This window comes from Perognathus longimembris, chromosome 7, assembly GCF_023159225.1.
Source record: "Perognathus longimembris pacificus isolate PPM17 chromosome 7, ASM2315922v1, whole genome shotgun sequence".
NCBI classification, from domain to species: domain Eukaryota; kingdom Metazoa; phylum Chordata; class Mammalia; order Rodentia; family Heteromyidae; genus Perognathus; species Perognathus longimembris.
Genome location: NC_063167.1, coordinates 29,346,211 through 29,369,482, shown reverse-complemented (window position 1 = coordinate 29,369,482; position 23,272 = coordinate 29,346,211). Strand labels below are relative to the sequence as shown.

The following is a 23,272-nucleotide window of genomic DNA, read 5'->3' as shown; positions in this document are numbered from 1 at the left end:
CCAACTTAATTTCATAGATTGTGAAGATGGAGACATAGAGATATTGACTCAATTTTCCCAAAGGCCACATAGTCAACAAGTGGTGGAGCTAAGATTTGAAACCATGAAGCTTAGTGCTCTGGATCACGATGTTGAACAAGCCCATCTATGCTCCACAGCCAACTGTTTTGGTTTTGTTTTGTTTTGTTTTGCCAGACCTGGGGCTTGAACTCAGGGCCTGAGCACTGTCCCTGGCTTCCTTTTGCTCAAGGCTAGCACTCTGCCACTTGAGCCACAGTGCCATTTCTGGCTTTTTCTATATATGTGGTGCTGAGGAATCATGTATATCCATAGACAACGGTTTTGGAAGCATCCTAAGTTTCTATCACTTGAAGACTGTTGTTTACCCCACAGATCCTACCTTCCCTAACCATCCATTTTGATCAAGAACAGCCTGATTTACTTGGTCCTGTATCTGGAGGCCAATGTGATTCTGCACATTGGTTAAAATTCTCACTGGTTCCCTTGGAGAGAGAGAAAAGAAAAAAAATCAGGCCAAAATTCATTTCCATTTTTAAAGTTATTTTTGAAAAAGAAAGATGATGGGGGCAGAGAGCACATGCCTGTCTCTTGAAAGGAATGTTCCTCTGTCTCTTGCCCGTGATTTTCTCTGACTTTGAAGCTCTGGTCCCTGCTGGAGCCTCTGAGCTCTCCCAGCCTATGTGTTCCTGTTGAAGGTGATGAGAACAAAATTGGGACAGGTCACCCCAAATCTCCCCCCACCCTTTGCTTTGTTCTGAGTGAATGTTCTCTCTTTCTGAGCTTTAGCCGATAGCAAAGGAAAGGGCAGCTCCGACTTCATAAGAAAGAAGAGAGGCTGGGAAGCTGTTCTTTCCCCCCAAGAATACAGTGAGTTGCTGAATAATAGGGAGAGAAGAGTCAGTGAAAGCAAGGACAAAACAATATATAAAAAAAGAATAAAAATAAATAAAATATAAAATGACACAGCACAGCTCTAAGCTCTTCTTCTATCAGGTTTTACAGAGAGGCAATAGATTTTCTTCATTGCTAGCCCTGACTTACCACAGCCTTGTTTTTAATGAGGTATAATAAGGGGAACATTTTGTAACAACACGGTTCCCCTATTTTATCCAGCAAACAGCTGTGTCATGCTTGTGGCTGGAAGAATGAATCATATCTCTGCCTGCATATGCTAACTCCCATGTAATTACCCCGGCATCTTAAATAAAGCAGGCCCTAAACCTGTCGCTCACATTACAAGCAAACGGTGCAGACCTCGTAACTGGGGCCTCTATCATTACAATTAATTTATCACAGAAGCGACTGAGATTAGAGGCTCGAATTAAAACCCAGAGCATGGAAGAGTCACTGCAGTGACACTGAAAAACAGGCTCTTGAGAGGTGGCTGGCTCCAGCCCGGCCTGACTAATGCCTTTCCTGGGGAAAGGAGCCGGAGTTGGATTTTGTTTTCTTTACATTTTTCCCCCCCTCAGAAGATTTTTGCTAAAGTGATTTCAGTGCCTCTCTTGATTCAAAATGATGCTGGAAAAATTCCACCTGATACTTAACAAGGACTCTGAGCGAGAGTCACCATTTTCTCATTCGTAAACGACCACTGTCTCTCCATAGGAGCAATCCCCCTGAGACCTCCCATTTGTTTTTGTTATTAGAAAGGAATTTCTCATGACATCAGTTTGTTTCCTTTCAGGGGGCCAGGAGACTGGGGGATGGGGACCAACAGTCCAGAACATTTGCCTCCCATAGAAGATGCCGTTTGCATCTCTTCAGCAGTGTTTCTCAGACAGGGTTCCTTCCCTGGACCACCCAGGCAGAAAAATGACAGAGGTAACCATTTTCTCAGTTCTCCTAAGGATTTGCACAACTAGATGGTACATTCTAGATGCACCGGAGAGAGATTCATTCATTACATCTGAGGGTGCCCTAGGGCATTTGTGTTCCCTCTGGTTCTAAACAGCTGAAGACATTCACGTTGGTGCAGCTACAGCAACAGAGACCAGCAGAGAGCCCTCCTCTGGACAAGTAACAGTGCTCACCCACCCACTCGGGCCAGGGCTCTTTCCATTCTAGGAAGAGATAGTGTATCTTCCAACCTTCCTACCTAAACTTTTAAGAATATACTTGATTGCCAGACTCAGGCATTGGGGGGAATCCTGTCAGCCTCGTGGGAGCTCAGGAGTCAACTTTCTGTGCCACCCACTGTGGGGCATGCTCATTGCAATCTGTGTCATCTTGCTGGGCACACAGCTAGTCTGCATTTCAGCCTCCTTTGCTGGGGAGTAGATTCTTCATTGGACAGTAGGTGGAGGGGAAGTGTGCCATTTCCCTCAGGGCAGGAAGAATCGACCCGATCGTTCATGTTCTTTTCTCATATGTCAGCTATTATATCCAGCAAAGGATTCTGGACCTTAAGAGGGTAGCTAAGGCTGAATTCCAAAGTCACAAGGATGAGGCAGCCTTTGAAACAAGGCTTTATTTGATTCAGTAATCAGCCTACACTGACTGACAAATAAATAAACCCTGAAAGTGAGAGGCTTTAACGTCTTCCCCCTATGGGCAGCTCTTCAGACACCCAGGGAAGGAAGGAGAACCTGGAGACTGAGGTGGGGGAGAAAAGTCACTATTCCTGGGTCCTAGAGCTATCCCACTGCTTGTATAGGATGAGCAAGCTAGCTCCAGGCTAGCTGTGGGTTTAGATACTCAGAAAAGGTGCTCGTAGGGCTGGGGATATAGCCTAGTGGCAAGAGTGCCTGCCTCGGATACATGAGGCCCTAGGTTCGATTCCCCAGCACCACATATGCAGAAAACGGCCAGAAGCGGCGCTGTGGCTCAAGTGGCAGAGTGCTAGCCTTGAGCGGGAAGAAGCCAGGGACAGTGCTCAGGCCCTGAGTCCAAGGCCCAGGACTGGCCAAAAAAAAAAAAGAAAAGGTGCTCGTAGCCTGGGGGTGGGGTAGGGGAGGGAGGTGTTTCATAGCCCTGGCACATTTCATTTTGGTAGGCTCTGGAAGGCTTAAGGCTTAAGTTCAAAATGTGTATGTAAAAGCAAACTAAAACTCAATCTCAAAGCAGATGCCATGCCACAGTTAGCTTCTTCGATCATCTCTGACCTGGTCTCCTTTCTATCCTGCAACAACAGCTGGACATCTTACTTGCCAGCTCTGGAGTTCTTCAATGTCAGAAGAACTTCAGGCATCTCCATACCTGTTAGCCAGCTCAAGGCCTGGAACCTGGCAACAACTTAATATCTGCTAAGTGAATGAGCGTAGAGCATTGAACATGTTGGTAGGATAACTGTATTTTCTAGGTCCAGCCTTTCCCTCCTCATCTACAGGTTGAGTCATTTTCTAAAAACAGTGCTCTAAGACTACAGCTAGCTTCTCCACATGCTTTTTCCATATTCAGCACTTTTTTTTTTTTTTTTTTGGTCTGATCAAGAGAAAGTATTTGAAAACTGGGTTTCTGGCACTAACAAGGACAGAGCAGAGCCAACTGGGCCACAGTTCCATGGAACCCATGCCCTCGGAAGGTCTACATTTATGGTTTTCTGGAATTAGCCATGGGCTATGACGAGGGTAAATGTAAAGAATCTGGTTTCAGATTCCTATAATTCCAATATCTCATGGCAACCAAAAAATAGCTCTTGGTCTTCCTACAGGAAAACTCCTAGCTCCACCGAAGCTATTCATGATTCACTGAGATCCTGCCAAAATGCTTTGAAAATATTCAATACTATACATTGCATGGGAACAGACCAGTATTAGGACCCTCCAAAGACTCAAAAGAGCCATGCACAACAATAGATTGGCAAGCCATCCCCAGGAAGCAAATCAGACCCTAATCAGAGAACATTCCCTGCCTCTAGGATGCCGCAACTTGCCAAGCAGAATTTTAGAACTGTTGTGGACTGATTTTTTTTTTCGGGGGGGGGGGGGGCAGTACTGCAGTTTGAACTCAGAACCTTGTGCTTGCTGAGCTGACACTCTACCACTTGAGCCACTCTGCTAGCCCTTGGACTGATTATTTCTATGTGCCTCTAGTTCTTCCACTTTTTGAATGGAATACTTTACTGCTATTATCCTGTACTTATGCCACCAAAGGATTGATGGAGAAGAACTATTATATAGTCTTTAAATTCCAGGGCTCCAGATCAACATTTAGGTTTATGAAGAGATTACAAGTTCTTTGACTGGTATCATGCTTAGAATAATTATATAATAACAAATTACTGTTGTTGTTATTATTATTATTAATTTTAGACAGGGTCTACTAGGTAGCCCAGGCTAGCCTGAAATTTGCTACCTAGCTCAGCTGACCTCAAATTTGAGATTGGTCTTCCTCAGATTCCTGAGTTCTGGTATTATGGATCTATACATCCATGCTCAGCTCAGTAAAATTTGAGGGGATCCTGGAATTATGGATGTGTATTTTTCAGGTAGAAAGATGTGAATATTTATGAATAATAGCTGGATGGTGGCAAGTTAATTATTGTTCAAAAATATTTTCTCCTTTGCTACATTTATAGAAAAGTTTACTTCCCTACTCTCTGTTTGCTCACTTCTATTATTGGTGGGTTTTTTTGTTTGTTTGTTTGTTTTTTTGCCAGTCCTGGGCCTTGAACTCAGGGTCTGAGCACTGTCCCTGGCTTCTTTTTTGCTCAAGGCTAGCACTCTACCACTTGAGCCACAGAGCCACTTCTGGCCGTTTTCTATATATGTGGTGCTGGGGAATTGAACCCAGGGCTTCATGTATACAAGGCAAGCACTCTTGCCACTAGGCCATATTCCCAGCCCCCTATTATTGTTTTGACCACCGTATGTTAGCAGAAATGACCCAAGCATGGCTTCAGAACATGCTGTGTGGCTGGCCCTCCTGGGAGGAAGCACTTGCCCCAGGTAACCACTGCCTCTTCAGCTCAAGCTGGAGAAAGATCATGCGTGAATCAGACTGTAGCTCAACCTACTATGGGTACAGAGCCTGGCCAAGCTGAGATTAGATCAGAACACCTACAGGTGCATGAGAAATAAGTACCGCCATTGTATGCAACTGGGATTTATATGCCTGGCTGTTATATAGTAATAGCTGGCTGGTTCTTTCTCATTCTTCAAATGCAACAAGTATTTTTCTGACTCAAGACTGTTAAAATACCTCATTCCTTCTTTCCGAACATGCCCTTGCTCATTGCAGGTCTTAACCTCAGCTTTTAATTTAAATGCATTTCTTCAGAGACCACCCTTGACAGATCACCTTATTATTCCATATAGTTGTGCCATTTATTTCACAACACTCGTCCCCATTTGTAACAATAAAGAATGCTTTTTCCTTGTTTGTTTTCCCCACTGGACTCAGCCTGCTAAGGGAAGGAACAGATCAAGGTATTCATCAGTGCATTCTCAAGGTCTAGGTTTAAGACAGGTGCCCAGCAGATTGTCAGTAAATATTTATTCAATAAAGGAATTTTAAAGTGAGTGAGTGAACCTAGCTATGTTGGGAAATACTTGCTTACACTCTACCTGATTATTTCAAGATTAATATTTATGGCTCTGGGTCAAAGATACAGCTCAAGTCAGCTGCTGTGTCTGTCAGGGCCAGACAATTTTTTTTCATTAAATTTGGCAGGTGGATTCTATCTACTTCAAAACACAAGCAATACTCACAAAAACACCTGCATATACACAGAGCTCCATTCAAGGCTATGGCAGGAACCTGAAGCCCATAGCTACCTTCCACTTGGTAATTCTAGGCCCAGAGATACTTTCTTCAAGCTATGTCTAGCTTTGTGCCTGGAGCATGTGCTACTCCATCTACAAGCTCTCAATATCAATCTTCGGAAATATTTCTAAAGGCACAGATCACACATTATGAGCAAAAGTGGGCTCAAGAGCGTGAGGCTCTACTCATAAGGGAAGGGCAGAAGGAAAAAAGCCAGGACATGAATCTTGGCATGAGTTACCAAGCTAATTGTTTTTCTGGCTTTTTTTTTTTTAAACCCCAGGCCTCTTCATCAAGGTCTCTAACTTCAATGTCTATACTTTTCTGCTTTGTTTTCCTTGTTCAAGGCATTAAACTTTTATTAAATAATATATTTGAACTACGTGAAAGCAATGAAGCATAGTGATAAGACAAACACTTGTGACTCTCCAGATGATTTAACTATGAGCACTCACAGTTGGCATCTGAATGGTCCTTCTGTGTTTTGGATCCTGATTTCCACTCCTCACATGGAACTACTATCTCAGACTTTCCCCCTTACTTTTTTGTTATAGCTTACTTCCTTGTACAATAGCTTATTTCCTTGTACAATATTTTGCTTATTTTGGCACTTTATAGGAATGGATAGGGCTGGAAATCTGGCTTAGCGGTAGAGTGCTTGCCTTCCATGCATGAAGCCCTGGGTTCGATTCCTCAGCACCACCTAAACAGAAAAAGCTGGAAGTGGCACTGTGGCTCAAGTGGTAGAGTGCTAGCCTTGAGCAAAAAGAAGCCAGGGACAGTGCTCAGGCCCTGAGTTTAATCCCCAGGACTGGCAATAAAGAAAAAAAAAAAAAAAAGGAATGGATATCACTCTGTATATGCTATTTGGCAAATGGCTCTTGTCCCTCCCCTCAGCCTAATATTTCTAAGAGTATTTGTGTTGATTCATATGGCAATAATGCTTTTCTTTTCACTGCTTTATAGTATTCAAGTATAGTGCTTATTCTATGAATAAGCCACAATCTGCTTATCTGCTATCCTCCCACTAATGGAACTTTGGGTTATTTACATGCACTGTTTTGTTGTCACTATTAGGAGTGCTGTTAATACGCATTCCTTGGAGTATATAAGCAAGTGTTTCTTTGAGAATAGATCTACTATGTCATAGGATATATACATGATTAGCTACATAACAGTAGAGACTACAGTATATGAACTCAGATTTTTATTAATTTTTTTATCCTCATATCCCCCAAATCCAGATCAGTGCAGGGTACAATTTAGGTGATCCAATAGTTAATTTATTGAATAAATGAAGACAATGCTATGCTTCTCCAGAGTGATGACCCTCACTTATAGTCCCAACAGCCTATCAAATCATTATTATTGCTGTTAAAAACCAAACATAAATACCTCTTCTCTGTACTGTTTGGTCAAGAATTCCATATTAGGCTTTTTCTTCTCTGTTCCATAGCTAACAGAACTGGGATTTCCATTATCTCTGGGTGAAGTTAGCCACTTTAGGCCTCAGTTTCCTTACTTGTAAAATAGGGATCACAATGAATTTCTCTATAAAGATTTAATACACTCAGTAATAACACCCAATAAATGATAAATCCAATTACAGAGAAACCTTATTCAATGAATTGGTTAGTTAAACCAAAAAGTTCCATAATGCAGAATATCATTAAAAAGAGATATGTACTTTTCTTGAACATTCTATTTTAACTTAAAATACATGAATATAGATTCTTTCTCCAGTGTTTTGATGTGAGGCCAAGGCATGTGTCTGCTAACTGGCTTTCCAGTTCTTTCCTGCATAAATCATACTCATAATACATTGTCTAAAATTATAGTTTTTAGTAGAACAAGAACTTAAAGCAATTAGAATATAGATTCCTTGATTGTTGTGATATTTTCCTCAATAAGTCTTTCAATAGCAATTAATTTAGACATTCACTCTAGTTTTCAATTTGGCTTTCATAGGAAAAAAAGTCCTTCAAATTGTATATCATTGAGCTTATAAAATATGTAATGAAATTAGGCAGTTTCAAGAATAACTCTTCCTGGCCTAAAGAGAGCTGGGAATGAGTTCAGCTGAGTTCTGGTAAGCACATACAAGCCAACCAATAATAGTGTCAGTAATCATCCATACCATTGAATAGCTAAATCAAGAGCCATACAAGCCAGGCTTCAGTGGCTCACACCTGTAATCCTAGCAAGTCAAGACACTGGAATTGGGGGATTGTGGTTCAAAGCCAGCCTGGGCAGGAAAGTCTGTGAGACTATTACCCACCAAAAAGCCAAAAGTGGACCTGAGGCTCAAGTGGTGGAGTTCCAGACTTGAGTAGAAAGGCAAAAACTAAGCACGAGCATGAAGGGTCAGCCAAGAGCACACTGTGGCCATCAGCTAGTATGCTTTATACAGGAAATGAGGAATGTCGATTCATTTGGCAAGTAAGGTAAGTGGAAGCTGTTTCTACCATTGGCCTAGTTATGGGGCCCTATTCTCTCCTAGGTGGAAGAGCCCTAACAGAAATGACCTTCCACTTAGGCTTGGTTCATTGTTTAAATAAAAGATGGAAGAAGTGATGAACTCCCTCCTAAAACAAAGCCTACTAAAGGCTGGGAATATGGCCTAGTGGTAAAGTGCTCGCCTCGTATACATAAAGCCCTAGCTTCAATTCCCCAGCACCACATAAACAGAAAATGGCCAGAAGTGGCACTGTGGCTCAAGTGGTAGAGTGCTAGCCTTGAGCAAAAAGAAGCCAGGACAGTGCTCAGGCCCTGAGTTCAAGCCCCAGAACTGGCAAAAAACAAAACAAAAACCAAAGCCTACTAAGTTGAAGGAGATCTTAGAAAATTTAGTTGTTGAGGTATTACTCCAGATTTTTGATAATTCCTTATCGCTGATCAGCTGAAATGGGAATATTAGTGGGGGGAAAAGTTCTACTCTCAGACATTGTCCTCTGATGGGCACAGCACATGGAGAGGAAGAAGGTCTGACTTTAATTAGCCAGCCCATCACCCTACTAAACTCCACTGAAACCAAAACAAACCAGGCAGTCCCATATGTCATAAGAATTAAAGGCATGGTTCCCACTTCCTAACGATGCTTTTACAGAAACCGTTCCACTGTAAAACTTTATGATTTGAATCTTTATAGCCGCCAGCAGAGCACATGTTCACTGCCTTAAATTATAACTTAATCACAATAGAAGCTGACTTTCCAGCCCTTTGCAGTCAAGACGGGAAAGGGCAGGGGCCCACAGAACAAATTGCCTGCTATTCCTCTGCGCACCTGCCTCCTCCCAGGTTGGAAGCTCTGCCTACTGTAGTCTCGGGAAAGTGAAGGGACATGAGGAAACAGCCAGGGAAACTCAAAGGTTTCAACCTTTTAGAAAGGTCTAGGACCATGCAACACAGTCCTGAAAAGGACTTACGTGGCCTATTTAGGATGATGTGAATGCTGTCAAGAAGCAAGGCAAGGACAATCAGAGGAGTGAGAAAGGAAGCCAGGTGCTGCTGGCTCACATCTGTAATCCTAGCTACTGAGGAGGCTGAGATCTGAGGACTACAGTTCAAAGCCAGCCCAGGCAAGAAAGGCTGCAAGACTCTTATCTCCAATTAACCACCAAAAAACTGGAAGTGGTGCTGTGGCTCAAAGTGGTAGAGTGCTAGCTTTCTGCTGAAGAGCTCAGGGTCAGTGCCCAGGCCCAGAGTTCAAGCCCCACGACTGACCCCCCCCCACACACACACAAAATAAGAGTGAGAAAGGAGTCACAGCAGGTATTGGATTCCCATTTCATCCCTCTGATGACTTATTTCTTTGACTTTGGTTGAGCATTCTCTATTGTTGGAGTTTGAGTTGGCAAAAGAGAAAACAAAAATAAAATCCTCCCTACATTTCCTCTATTCAATGTGGTTAACACAGGGCTGGGGATATAGCCTAGTGGCAAGAGTGCCTGCCTCGGATACATGAGGCCCTAGGTTCGGTTCCCCAGCACCACATATACAGAAAACGGCCAGAAGCGGCGCTGTGGCTCAAGTGGCAGAGTGCTAGCCTTGAGCGGGAAGAAGCCAGGGACAGTGCTCAGGCCCTGAGTCCAAGGCCCAGGACTGGCCAAAAAAAAAAAAAAAAAAAAACAATGTGGTTAACACAGAAAGTACAATGAGGAAGAGAAGAAGATGCTGAACACAAAGGCTAAAGCCCGATCCTAAAGGGCCTTCTATACCACACTAGGAAATCTTTATTTTATTATTGAGGCAATAGGGAGCAATTAAATTTTTGAATACTGAAGCAACACACTAATGTTGCTCTTTAAAAACACTCTATATCCAAACAAAGATATGCAAATGATCCAAAATTGAAAAGGTGCTCAACATCATTAGTCACTAGGGAGATGGGGAACAACACCACAATTAGATGCCACTCCGTACCCACTAGGATGCCTATAAAAATCAGAAAATAAGTGTTGCCAAGATATAGAGGAATTGGAACCCTGATACATGGCTGATGGGAATGGTGTAAATGATGCAACGTCTATGGAAAATAATTTGGCGGTTTCTACAAATGTTAAACATAGAGGTACCATGTGACCCACCAATTCCACTTCTAGGTATATACCCAGGAGAATTGAAAACATATGTCCACACAAAAACTTGTACACTAATGGCCATCGCAGCATTACTTATAATAGCTAAAAAGTGCACACAACTTGAGCACTCATCAATTGATGAATGGGCAAAGTTTACTATACTCATATAATAGACTATTATTCAGTGATACAAAGGAATGAACCAAAACATGCTACATTAATGATAACATTTGAAAACACTGGCAAAAAAAGTGCTAGTCACCAAAAACTACATGATAAATGATTCTATTTATGTGGAATGTCCAGGATAAGTAAATCTGTGGAGACAAGATGCCAGGAGATAGAGAAAGAGGAGAATTGGGAAGTACAAGGTTTCTTTTGGATGTGATGGAAATATTCTGAAATTAAGAGAGTTTGTGATACTTGTATAAAATAAAAAGTATTGTGGAATATACTAAAAATTACTAATATGTAAACTTCAAAATGATTAAAACAGTAAATTCCTTCATATATACCAGAGAGGAACAAGATAAAAAAATAGCCTTGGAAACTAGTTAAAGCTTATTAAAAAAAATGATCAAGGTAAGTGGGAGAAAATGAGGGAGGGGGTAATACTGTTCAAAAAGAAATGTACTCATTGCCCGACTTATGTAATTGTACCCCTTGGCACATCACCTTTACAATAAATTTTAAATTTAAAAAATGTTCAAGGTGAGCTATGACAAAGAGAGAAAAAGGACAATCCAACAAAGATCAGGTAAGTCCCTGAAGTAGGATAGTAGGCGTGGTGGTAATGTAGAGGAGACAGGCTGAAACACATTTAAGGGAAATACTGATCTGGTGTTTCTAGTGGGTGAGCAAATGGACAATGCTACCATTAATCAGAATAGGGAACAGAAGTGGATTGGAAGGAAACGAGGAATTTATTGTGAACATGGTAGTTATGATATCCTTATAGGATGTCCACTCATTTGTTCAACCAATATTGAATGAATAGATGGTGAAAATGTCCAGCAGGCAGTTGGAAACATTTCTAGAGTTTGGTAGAAAATTCTAAAGTGGACATGAATAATCAGGAATTCACAACTAGAGTGCATGAAATTGTTTAGGACAAAGGGATAAAGGAGAAGGCTGAGGACAATCCTTGAGAATTATGGTCCCTTGGAAGAGACTGAGAAAAGATAGTGACAGAAATTTCAGAATTCAAGGAAATGTAGTTTGGAAAGGAAGGCAAAGGCAATATCATCAGAAGTATTAAAGAGAAGTCTAATAAAATAGCTGACGATTATCCAGTAGATTTGATCATGATGAAGCCAGGAAGCCAGAGTACTGGAGGTCAATGCTGGACAGCACTGGCCTGGAGAAATAATGGGGGATAAGAAAGTGGAAGCAATCATTCAGTCAACAGGTAATTTTTTGAAAGCCAGGACAGATAGGAGATCTTAGAGAGGTTTGGAAATAAGAGGAATGACAGAAACAGGACAGTAAACAGAGGGTGATTTGAGACATAAGGAGAAACTAAGATCTGCAGAAACAGAAAGGACGGTCACAAAGGGATGTTCCTTGTGTTAAGGTCATGGTATGGTCGCGGAGTAACTAGATGACTGGAGTGGCAATAAGGATCTTTAGAAATCAATAGGCCAAGATACCACAAACATAAAGCACTGGGTCATCCCATCCACCAAGTGAAGACTAGTAGGAAGACTCAGAAAATAGACGAACAATAGAAGACTAGATAACTGGAGAGCAAAATAGCAAGAGCCTAAAAGAAGGGAGGGGGGAGGTTGGTTTATTCTTGGGTTTTCTTTGTCTGCAAATAAATAATCTGATTATTCCACTACCAGTTGCACAAATAAATGTGGCCATGAGACCCAAGTGTATTCTCAAAAGTATTTCTAATCTGGCATGTTCTCAATTGTACTTTAATATTTCTTTCCTAACTTAGTTTCCTTCTGTGATCTGTCTCCGTGAATGGCACATCATCTACCCAGTTGTGTGTGCCAAAAGCTTAAGACCTTATGGAGATATAGGACCATTGGCTCAGCCTCTGCTGCTCAGATGTAAGCGATCAGCATCTGTCTATTGCATTTGCTTCTTAATGCACCTGGGCACATCTGCTCTTGCCTGCCTCCAATCTGTTCTCTACTCTGTAGGCAGAGCAACAGGTTCACAGTGGGAATCTTGTCAAGATTCATGTCCCTTTTCCCCTCCATTCTCAAACTCCTTAAGATCTTCCTGTTGCTCTTAGGGCAATGAGTGGTGCTCTTCACTTCATACCACACTTTCATCGTTTGCTGTCTTTTCTACCCTGTCCTTGTCATATACATTTCTCTAAGAATAAAGTTGAGTGTCATTTCATAGACATAACATGCTTCAGGCAACTTTATATTTTTTATAGCTTCTAGATATTTCCATTTTAGAAGAATTAGGATTAGGGAGGATTACTATAATTGATGGAGGATCTTCAGTTAATCTAGTTAAGGCGTTTGCTTGTTGTTGTTGCCTCATGTGTTTTCCTTCCCGTATTCCCTAAGTTTGTAGTCATTCTTATCCTAAATTTCCTATCTGTTGGATCATTCTCTTTGGCTCTCAGAACATTCTGCATAAATCTCCATAGTGCTTGCCATAGTTGCAATTTTACAATTATTTGCGGGGGGCATGATTAATGTCTGTTTCTAGGAGGATGGGCTGTGCCTGACACACAGGAAGAACTCAGTAAATATTGATTGATTGAATGAATGATATATTAATAAACTTACTCAATGTTAAGTGGCAGATCTGGGACCATGTCTCAAGAGGGAGGGTATTAAGTAGGAGGTTTTCAAAATGAACTCCAAGTTCCTTTCCATTTCTGAGGTTTTGGGGTTTGTGATACTCTCTGCCCATACTCTCTGCCCCTTTCCCTTATGCTAGACCTTATCAACATGCCTTAACTGGCACTACAAAGAATTAAAGACCCTGGGGGATGGAAGGAATTAGTGTCTTCAGATACTAGAAACCTTTCCTTTATCAGAGGATTGAAAGAAACTCCTCATCAACCTTAATAATTGGTTATTTATTCTTTCCTTAAGCATATCTAATAAGACTGTTCCATTCTCTTCAAAGAATTCCTTCTGACTTAGTATTGTTCAAGTTAGGCATCTTTTCCATAACACTGCTGGACTTTGTATTTCTTCCTGAAACCAATACTATGTATTCCTTTCTTCTCCATCTCCTTTCCTTCCTTCCTTTTTTTATCCTTCCCTCCTTTTTTATCCTTCCTTCCTTTCTCTTTTCCTTTCTTCTTTCTTTTTCTCTTCCTTTCTTTTTTCTTTCTTCAGTCCTTCTTTTCTCCCTCCCTCCTTTTCTTTCTTTTTCTTTTCTTTCTGCTGGCACTGGGGCTTAAACTTAGAGCCTCTCTCTCTTAGCTTTGTTGCTGGCACGCTTGGCCTCCTGAGTAGGATTACAGGCATGAACCAATGGCACCCAGACTCCTTTAATTAAAAAAAAAACCTAATTTATAAGCCCTGTAGATGAAGATAAACAGTCCTTTGCCATACTATGTAAAATATATTTTTTCTAGTGAACTAGTGCTCATGCTTGTAATCCTAGCTACTCAAGAGGCTGAGATCTGAGGAATGAGGTTTGAAGCCAGCCTTGGCAGGAATGTCCATGAGACCTTTATCTCCAATTAACTACCAGAAATATCTGGGAGTGGAGCTGTAGTTCAAGTGGTAGAGCACTAGTTTTAAGCAAAAAAGGCCAGATACAGTGCCCAGACCCTAAGTTCAACCTCCAGGACTGGCATGTATACATACACACACACACACACACACACACACACACACACACACACACACACACACACACACACAAACACACAGTACTTCTTGGCATCTAAAGATTTCTCTCTTTTTTTGTGGCACTCAAGAAGAAAACACCTAAAAATTCTATTTTATATGGAATAAAAAATTCAAACACTTAAAGAATATGAAATGAAAACTAAATCTTTCACCTTGGTTTTCTGGCTCACTTCTCTCCAAAAGTGAGAGCTGTTAACAGTTTCTTATCTGTCTTTCCAGAGTTCATGTAAGCAATGACAGCATGTATGTACATCTGGCTTTCTTCCCACAACATATGGAGAAAGTAACAGTGGCCTCCACTTCTGCACCTTGCCTCTTGCTATCAACACACAATCTATTAGAGACCCCTCTACATCAGTATATAGAGTTGATAGGTATTACCAAATTGCCCTCCATTGAGGATGAACCAATTTATACTGTCATCAACAGTAATGTGAATGTCTCATTCCATACCTTCACTACTTTAATGTTAAAACTCTTTTTGATCTCCACCTTACAGGCAAAAGAAAAGACATATATATTTCTCAAAGACTAAAGCTAAGTATCACATTACAGATTTACTGGGTTTATGGCCATTTAAAATTTTTTATGGCTTCTAGACCTTTCCATTTTAGAAGAATTAGGATTAGGAAGGATTACTGTGATTATGGGGGGAAAAGAATCGTTAATCTAGAGAAAGCCACCTGCTTTTCCACTGATAATAGCAATAGCAATGGGAGAGGTTGAATTTTATCCTTATTTTTAATCAGCCACACATCTGTGATTTGGAATATGGGAAGGAGGTAGAGAAAGTGTATGGGCTTTAATGTCATGAAGACTTGAATAGGAATGCCCTCTTCCTTTCCTGCTTCTTTTCATGTTAACCTGTTGGAGTTTTACCATGTGTCAGACACGGTACAAGATGCTAGAGAGTCAAAGATAAAAACCCCACAGTTCCCTGCCATCCATCAGAAACTCTTGGTATAATGAGGGAGCTGGACACATAAACTAGTTAAGTGTAATACAAAATAGATAACCATAATGGTGATGTGCTGTTGATGAGACACTGGTAAATGTTGGAAGCTCTGTGGATGATAAATTAGGAAATGGTGAAACCAGAGACAAGAAGGCAGTTAGCAGACTGTAGCAGCCATCAAGCTGTTCAATGAGAATGAAGAAGAGGAACCTGATTCTAGATATAATGAAGCAAGAGAAGTAAGAGAGTGATTTGGGTAAGAGTGGGGATGAGGGTATACTACAGAAGGGTAAAGATGTGACTGGAAGGTGAAGACAACTTCTTTTTCTTTGATAGGATGGCTGTCAGAATATTAGATGGTTGTTCAACAAATACCTGCTCCCTCCATTCTTCTATCTTCATCTTCTGTGTCCCAATCCTTTGCCTTGTCTGTATGACTTGCTTTGTCTTCAGAGCTGGACGGAGTGACTTTTCTACCCCTTGACTGGACTTGGCCAGGGATTTCCTTCAATCAGTGGAATGTTAGCAGACAGAATGAAAATACAGGCTTGAAATGTGCACGCAAGATTGGCTGTGGTCTCCAAAGCTCCCACCTTCCACCATGAGAAGATATCTCTGGTAGCTGCTAGCTCACAGACAATAAAGGGCACATAGAAAGACCAGGACCTAACCTAGAATTGCGAGCCAAGCCCACCTGAGCCTAGCCTAGATCAGGTGCAATGGCACTGAGTTTTGAGTCCATTTGTCATACAATTACTGGTATGGCAAAGTTGTTTACAAGGTCTCCAATCATGTTATCTTGTCTTTAAGCTAAATATTCCCACTTCAATTCTTCATTATATGCCATTTCCCTTCTCGTTTCTGCCAGACTGCTCAGAAAGATACCTTAACTGAAACCAATTAGATGAACCCCCTTTCTCTGAGTCATCAGATTAGAATTCTGCACATGTGCAGCCCTCTTCCCCTTCTCCTTCAAGTCCTTTATGAGAGGCAGCCATATGACAAAAGAGGGAATCTGTCAGTGAGACTGGCATTCAGAGTGATTCTAGACCCAGCAAGAGGAAAACTCAAGTTCTATGAGATGAATCCTCAGCTTCTGGAAAATTCTGAGGACTCAACTTATTCTCTAAACCAAAACATAAGTTCTGGAGATATTAAAAACATCAACATACCAATTGTCCAATTGTCTATAGCCAAGATTTGAAAGATATTGTTTACATCCAAAACCATCTAAGGCCAGAAGAGAAATGAAGATAAGAGGCTGGTCCATGTGGCATCTGAGGTTTAGCACATACAACTTGGAGGTCCCCTTTGAGTTAAATCTTTTTTTTTTTTTTTTTGAGTTAAATCTTTTTTTTTTTGGCCAGTCCTGGGGCTTGGACTCGGGGCCTGAGCACTGTCCCTGGCTTCTTTTTGCTCAAGGCTAGCACTCTGCCACTTGAGCCACAGCACCATTTCTGGCCATTTTCTGTATATGTGGTGCTGGGGAATTGAACCCAGGGCCTCATGTATACGAGGCAAGCACTTTTGCCACTAGGCCATATCCCCAGCCCATGGAGGTCCCCTTTGAAACAACAACAAATTACAGTGCCAGCTCTATCTATCATCTACCTACCTACCTACCTATTTTGTGCCAGTTCTGGGGCATGAACTCAGGGCCTAGGTGCTGTCCCTGAGATTTTTTTTACTTCAAAGCTAATGCTCTACCACTTTAGCCACAACACCACTTCTGGCTTTTTCTGGGTAGTTTCTAGGAGATAAGAGTCTCATGGACTTTCCTGCCTGGGCTGCCTTTGAACTGTGATGCTTGGGTGTCAGCCTCCTGAGTAGCTAGGATTATAGGGGTGAACCACCAGCACCTGGCTCAATACATCTTTAAGCTCTGTTTCTCTTCTGTTCTACTGTGCCAAAAAACACATTCACACTCCTTTACATAAGCTCTGGCCGTGCATCTCATGTGCTGATACCCAAAGGGTTAGCCTAGTGGCAGGAGCTGACTTAAGAGCTATGTGTGCACAGCACAACTAGCAGTCAGGTAACTGCATAGAAGCCACAGTGACCCATGTAAATGGATCCCATGAAACCCAAGTAAACAAAATGTACTCCCAACTCAATTTCTTCTGAACCAGATCCCCAAATTGCCCAGGGCCATTTCCCAGCCACTCCAGCAAGTGAAATGGGGAGTCAGAGTGGAAACTGTAGTCTTCATTTTAAGGCATTTTATGTTCCTGGCCGGTAAAAGCCACCCTCTTGTACATCCATGTCTTTCTGTGTGTGTGTAAGTCACAGTGATTATTCACATACTTATGTAGGAGTTACTGTATTTACATAATTAAATATTCTGAAAAGTGGCGGTACAAAAAGAAATGTTTTGAGTAGCACTTAGTAAAAGTAAATGTTCTTTTAAAATACCATAGAGTTGGATATGGATGTGATAATTGGAACAGAGTTAACACTTAGTGAATGTTTGCTCTGTGTCAGGCACTGTGTTTGTGTCTGTTTGATCATCACAATAGCTCTGTGATATGGGTACAAAGGGAACTGAGGCACAACAGCTAAGGAACTTGCTCACGTTAGGAAATGGTATGCTCACAATTCTAAGCTAGGCAGTCTGGTTTGTGAGATTGTGCTCATAAACTCATACAATCATGTAAAAACTCTGAAAAGAATACTAACAATGAGTCTGTACTAAGATGATTTCACAGAAATACTTAAGTTTCTTGTTTTATCTCAAAGATGTGGAAATCCGTAGACAATTTGATATGGATGTGTTTATTCAAGAATCAAGGGCTCCATCTTTATGGAAAGGTCTTTGTTCTCTACCCAAAGAATTTGCAGGTGGTCATGCATTTCTAAGTTAGGATAACATGCTGAGTATATATGTAGTGCTGTTTGTGAATTCCTGCTCTGATTAGCCAAGTTGGTAGCAACGATGTTTAAGTAAGACTTAACCTATTTTAGAATTAAAAATTTTAGAGATGGGATAGCCGTAGATGAAGAACCCATTATCTTCCTAAAACATAATCTGAATTGTTCATTCCTTTGCTTTATTAAAAAAAAATCTTTGTTTCTATCACCTATTTCCAATCCCAAACAGGAAAAAAATTCCAGTTACAAATGGGAGCCTGCTTTCTTTTACAGTTTTAGGGTGAACAAGGCAGTCTCTCTTGGCCCTGTTTCTAATTGTAACAATTACTTTAAGGCTAATCATGCTCTGCATCTTTGCATGAAAATTTCTGCCTCCATCTGAAGAAATCTTATTCTTAACTGTCATTCATTTATTCTGGGCACCTAATTGTGAATAATGTATATAAATATTATAATATACAATATATAGTATATACACATATATGCCATATACATATATGTACTGTATCCTTATTGAAATATTACAAGAAGCTATTCTTCTTCTTCAGAGCATTTATTTCAGTGGACTACTATATGTTTGTTTTGTTTCTTTAGTGTTTAAGGGAAGGAGGAGAGGAAGAAAGGAGAAGAGCTCAGGCTCAGATTATTATGAGGGTGTATGTTGCTTGCAGGAAAAGGAAAATGATTGGGGATACTAAGGAAATCACACTGGAGCTCAGATCTGCTGACACTAGTAGGCATACCTGAACAAAGTGGATTGGAGGTGGAGGCAGGTAGGAGTGAAATTTGAGTGGGAAGATGTATGTTTTCAATGAAGGGAACAGCAGGTACCAAGGTGCATGGGCCGAAGGAATAGCGATATGACTCAAACTCAGAGAAAGCCTCTGCCCTAGAGTGGAGTAGACTAGAGGGAGATGAGACTAGGGAGGGAAATGGGCCAAGTCCTATGTGACTACGCATAGGCTAAGCAAATGTAACTCTGATCCTTATTGGAAAAGCAAAAGAGAGCCATTTAAGCAAGGGGATAACACTTTGAAGTGTGTGATTTTTCAACATCTTTTGCTCTGTCATTTAGAGAGAAGACTAGAAATGTGGTGAGTGCACTTCTCTCCTAAGCCTTCCTCAATCCCAGGCTACATTAATGCTTCCTCCACTGTGCTTCCACTACGTTAGAAAAGTCCCTGCAGGCAGAGACCCTATCTGTTCTGCTCGCTGCTGAATCCTCAGCACTGAAAAGAGCTTCCAGCACTTAGTAGGTTCCTACTTAATGTCACCTAAATAATATATCTACATTATGTCATTTCTCATACTCTACTATTTTCTTATATAATATTTCAACTCTATGGGCTTCCCAGCACTGTAGAGGTAAATTATCTTCCTTCCTTCCTTCCTTCCTTCCTTCCTTCCTTCCTTCCTTCCTTCCTTCCTTCCTTCCTTCCTTCCTTTCTTGTCAGTCGTGGGTCTTGAATTCAGAGCCTGAACATTGTTCCTGAGCTTTTCTGCTCAAGGCTAGCACTCTACCACTTTAAGCCACAGTGCCACTTCCAGTTTTTAGGAGGTTAATCGAAGATAAGAGTTTCAGGGACTTTCCTGCTGGCTTTGAACCACAATTCTTGGATCCCAGCCCTCTGAATAGCTAGGATTACATGCATGAGCAGCTAGTATCTGGCCAATGATCTTTCTTATAGGGAGGACTAGTACATTATTGTAATGCTTGGGCTGTGAACAAAATTCATATTTGCTTAAGGGAGGAAAACATTTGTCCCACTACCACAATGTTTTCCTCTGCTACAGCATGTAATAACCTTATCTCATTAGAGGAACATTAGGCTCTTGGTAACCAAATAATTCCATAAGTTCTGCAGTGGAGGGGAATTTCATTCTCTTCTAAATTAAACACCTCCAAAGAATAATAGTAATTGTCTTGACCTGGATAACCTAATAGCCTTTATATGTTCTTTCCTCTTGAAGGTCTTAGGATCTTTCTCAAAAATCAACAGAAATCTTATTCTGGAGACGTGACACTGACAATATGGTCACTAGAATGATAAGATCTCAAGGCTAGAAGAGTTCTTCAAGGACATTCAATCAAATCAACCCCTCACCCCATAACACACTTAAACCCTCTCAGTAACATTCCTCATCACTTGGCATGCTAGCCTCAGGTATCTTGACACAAGTTCACATGTGAACCTGGGATACAAGACAGGTGTGACCCAGGTGCTGGTAGTTTATGCTTGTACTCCTAGCTACTCAGGTGGTTGAGATCAGGGGATCTCAGTTCAAAGCTGGCCTGGGCTGGAAAGTTGTTGAGATTCTTATCTCCACTTAACCACCAGAAAACTGGTTGTGGTGCTGTGTCTCAAAGTAGTAGAGTATTAGCTTTGAGTTCAGGGACAGTGCCCAGGCCCTGAGTTCAAGCCCCATGACCAAGGAACAAACAAACAAAAAGTAAAGAAAGAAGAAAAAAGGCAAGTATGAACTGACGAGACCTGGAAGTCATCCTGTCCTTTACTAGGTTCCAGAAACACAAATCTATTACATTATATATGTATAATATACCGATTTTTGACTGGTTGATTTTTAAAAATATCCATTGCAATGCCTTCTCCCTCTCTCACACCATTAAATTAGTTTTGGAAGTTCTTTAGCCCTCTAAATATAACTCTCTTTCCATACTGTTGTCAATGTTTCCATTGTCACCATTTCATTTACTTGTGTGCAAACAAGCATCTACTTCTTGCAACCTACTCAAGTGCCTTAATCAATCAAATATTTTATGCATCTCCAGATTTCTATCCCACAAATTTCTGTCCATTAAGAGCACCACAAACCCCATCAATCCAGCAACAAGAATTAAAATGGTCTCACTGCCAGTTCCATCTCCAGCCTGTTTCCTCTTCCTAAATCCAATCCTACAACCTTTATCAATGTAATCATATTATCCTCCTCCTCCTCCTCCTCCTCCTCCTCCTCCTCCTCCTCCTCCTCCTCCTCCTCCTCCTCCTCCTCCTCCTCCTCCCCCCTCCCCCTCCCCTCCCCCTTCCCCTCCCCTCCCCCTCCCCCTCCCCCTCCCCCTCCCCCTCCCCCTCCCCTCCTCCTCCTCTCTCCTTTTTTGGCCAGTCCTGGTCAGGGCTTGAGCACTGTCCCTGGCTTCTTTTTGCTCAAGGCCAGCACTCTACTTCTTGAGCCACACTGCCACTTCTGGCTTTTTCTGTATATGTGGTGCTGAGGAATCGAACCCAGGGCTTCATGTATGTGAGACAAGCACTCTACCGCTAGGCCCGATTCTCAGCCCCTCATTACTTCTTTCACAGACAAAAATGGCTAAACTCCCTATTCAAGCGGAGTCTGTGAATCGTAGGGCTTTCAGGATGAACACTGGTGGCTCCCAGCCCACTTGCTCTGGCCCTCACAGCCTCTGCTCTCTGTAGGCTTTGGGGTCATCATGGCATTATAGACAGGCACTCTCGCCTCTTCTTTTATGTACCATTTTATTTTCATTTCTTTTCTTTGTTCTTGTTTTTAATCACCCCTCCCCCATTTTTCCCTCTCTCATCTACCCTCTCCATGAGGTTTAATTCATGAGGGAAGAACTTTCCACTGCCATCTTGCTCACTCATGTCCCAAGTCCTGTCATTGAGGCATTCTCCCTGGGATTTTGTGCCTGGGGTATTGTGCATACTCTCTGTCCTAAATTGAGTCACAATGAGGAGAACAAATTCATATTCTTCGGGGTGTGTGTGTGTGTGTGTGTGTGTGTGTGTGTGTGTGTGTATTTAAAGAGAGTTTCGATAGAAGCAAGAAAGAAAGTTTGCCTGGAAAAAGAAATATAAAAATGCAATCTATAAAATTATGAGAAAGTAAAACAATGTGATAAAGAAAAAAGTGAAAGAACAAAAAAACGAGCACTCAGATTTGGGTCCCATAAGGTATAAATATGTCCTATAATGCAATAATAATTGAAATAGCATGGTGTTTGTATAAAAACGGACCAAAAAAGTCAAAGAAGCAAAATTGAGCCTAGAAGCAGACCAATATACAATTTTGCATTTCAAATTAGTGGAGAAAGTATGGTCTATTTAATTTTGTTTGGACAGCTAGAAATTGTCTCTTAAAGAGTTATAAATTTGATTCACATAAAGATACACATTCTGTTACAGATCAATTTTGCAAAATAAATAATATAAAGAAAATAGTAATATAAAGAAAATAATAATACAGAGGTTTTGAAAAAAATTAAATACACAAAAAAGATTGACAGATTTTACTATGTATGAATTAAAACCTTCTGATGGTAGAAGACAATATAAAAAGGTAAGTAGGAGGCAAGGAGAGAATATATACAACATATAATGCAGAAAGAGTCAATACTATTGTGTGGAGAGAATCTTCAAACCAAAAAGTAAAAGGGAATCTAATAGAGAAATAGGCAAATAATATAAACAAATCACATAAAAAACCCAAATGATCAATAAATATGAGATAAATTTCTAGTAACCACAGAAACACAGTGTATAAAAGAAGGTAGTATTGTTTTATTCATTATTTGCAAAACTCAGAAAGCCAATAATACCCAGTGTTGGTGAGATGTATAATGATCATTCCCACTACACAAATGAATATTTTCATTTACTGTTGGGTATAAGTATAAAGGTAAACAGACCTTTTTCTGGTCGATCGTAGGACTTGAACGCTTGGCCTGGGCCCTATCCCTGAGCTCTTCAGCTCTTCACTTCTGGTCTTCCAGTTTTCTGGTGGTTAATTGAAGATAAGAGTCTCACTGACTTTTCTGTCCAGGCTGGCTTTGAACTGTGATCCTCAGATCTCAGCCTTCTGGGTAGCTAGGATTATAGGCTGAGCCACTGGTGCTTTGCTATACCCAAGTTTTTAAAGGGTAATTTGGGACCGTCAAACAAAAATTTGAATCCTCTCACCTTTTAACCCAGTACTTCCACTTCTAGAAACTTACTTCCAGAAATAATTGGATATGTCTGTAATATGATATGTGTAAAGTGTGACAGAATTAGTTATAATAGCAAAAAACTAAAGTGAATGAGAAGGTTTCAACAGGGAAAAAAACCTAAATAATTATGGTACTTCCAAAATATGGAAAGCAAAATATTTTGGTATTAAAAAGACTAAGGTAATTCTATTATGTATTGACATAGAAAAAACTTAAAGACACATTGTTAAATGGAAAAAAAGCAGGAACTATGTTTATGGAACAAAATTGTATTTCTAGCTACATAAATATATGTAATGTACATAGATACAGAAAGAGAGAAAAGCCTGGAAAG

At 40.8% G+C, this 23,272-nt stretch overlaps 1 protein-coding gene across 1 annotated transcript in view; it reads right to left on the bottom strand.

The window, feature by feature from the left end:
- The window catches only part of LOC125355058 (E3 ubiquitin-protein ligase RNF220-like), a 190,427-nt gene that overhangs the window by 124,143 nt on the left and 43,012 nt on the right, over positions 1 to 23,272 (bottom strand). The window lies entirely within an intron of this gene.